This window comes from Pelobates fuscus, chromosome 7 (genome assembly GCF_036172605.1).
Source record: "Pelobates fuscus isolate aPelFus1 chromosome 7, aPelFus1.pri, whole genome shotgun sequence".
Classification (NCBI taxonomy): Eukaryota; Metazoa; Chordata; class Amphibia; order Anura; family Pelobatidae; genus Pelobates; species Pelobates fuscus.
In genome coordinates this window covers 134,789,039-134,790,742 of record NC_086323.1, presented here as the reverse complement: position 1 = coordinate 134,790,742, position 1,704 = coordinate 134,789,039, and the positions used below count along the sequence as shown (strand labels likewise).

The following is a 1,704-nucleotide window of genomic DNA, read 5'->3' as shown; positions in this document are numbered from 1 at the left end:
TTATTACTATTATGGCCCCCACCCGCCGCCCAGGGGTGGGGGCCGGGGGGAGGACGGTAGGTCCCCCCCCCCTTATTACCACGATGGCCCCCACCCGCCGCCCAGGGGTGGGGGCCGGGGGGGGCAGTAGGTCCTCCCCCCCTTATTACTATGATGGCCCCCACCCGCCGCCCAGGGGTGGGGGCCGGGGTGGGGAGGACAGTAGGTCCCCCCCCTCTTATTACCATTATGGCCCCCACCAGACGGCCAGGGGTGGGGGCCGGGGGGAGGACAGTAGGTCCCCCCCCTACTACTATTATGGCCCCCACCCGCCCAGGGGTGGGGGCCGGGGGGGGAGGACAGTAGGTTCCCCCCCCTCATTATCTTTATGGCCCCCACCCACCGCTCAGGGGTGGGGACCGGGGGGGGACAATAGGTCTCCCTCCCTTATTTTACTTTACGGCCCCCACCCGTCGTTTAGGGGTGGGGGGCAATATTTTTTTTTTTACAGTGAGCCACAGGCTGCTCACTGCTTACTAGACATGCCCCTACTCGCGGTATAGCGAGTAGGGGCATATTATTTACTAATAATAAGTCATCTTTACTTAGTATTAGTAAAGTTGGCTGAAAGACCAGTTTAGGTCTTTCAGCCTTTTAGTAGATAGCTCCCTGATACCATGGGAATTAGGGAGTTATCTACTAAGCGGCTGCAAGATGCAGCCGCGGCAATGAATAGGATCGGAGTTTCATTCATGAAATTCCGATACGATCAAAGTACCGAATTGCATCTTAACACCAATGGAGAAACTCTTCTCATTCTGTTAGGATGCAATTCGGCAGTTTTGCCGGCGTTCTGTCTAAGTGACAGGACTTTCGGCAATACTGACAGGAAGCATTGTGGGAACAGGGAGGAAAGCTAGGGATCATGGGAAAATTGCTCTGACCAGCGGAAATGAAGCACACTTTGCTCCTCCGCTGGTCAGAGCTGGTCAAGCGGAGGAATCCTTCATAAGACAAAGAGTCCCTACTTTGTCTTATGATTTTAAAGAAAACTAAAGAAGACAGGAAGAAAAGAATAACAGATCCCGAGAGAGGGGGAGAAGAGGAAGAGATTGATGAAAGGTAAGTTCGGCATGACAGTGCCGCTTTAAGCCCAGTAAGTAAACCAGTCTCCTCCTTGCTGGAGGTGCTGCAATAGATGGATACCTTCCATCTTGAAATGGTGGTATGTAAAAATGTTCAACTAGAAAAGAGACATTCAGATATTTTCTAGTTTCCCAGGGCATCCTATTGATGTAACTCTTATCTACCTCAAAGGGCTGAAGGGCTGAGTCAACCCTGCTGGGGAATTGAACCTGTGACCTCCAAGGGTTAGATTATTCTGACTAAGCATTAGCCTTTCATGAAAGGCTCACCAAATAATTTCCTTGTGCCTGTGGGCCCAATTCTTTAGCCCTGAGGTTTACCAATTTCCATTAATTTGGAATAAGGTTGCCCGGCATCTCTCCAAAAAGAGGGCAACATTTGTGTTGCCCAGAAAGCAAAACATCTCTGGGTTCACTCACGAACATTGTGCGCCCCACCGCGCGCATTGTCTGCTGAAAGGAGTCAGCCTTGGGGTATGCCTCAACCGTTAGGGTCAGAACCTGGGCGAGTGGCCCAACAGCATCAAGGAGCTTATCCTGGGCCCCCTTGAACCCTTTTTTGACCCCTTTCCTTTGGTCT

The 1,704-nt window shown here is 51.9% G+C and overlaps 1 non-coding gene across 1 annotated transcript; it reads left to right on the top strand.

Annotated features, from left to right (window-relative positions):
* Positions 1-276: 276 nt before the first annotated feature.
* LOC134570032 (small Cajal body-specific RNA 11) lies at positions 277-413 on the top strand. Its single transcript, XR_010084685.1, has one exon. It is a non-coding gene; the product is annotated as a small Cajal body-specific RNA 11 (non-coding RNA).
* Positions 414-1,704: the final 1,291 nt, after the last annotated feature.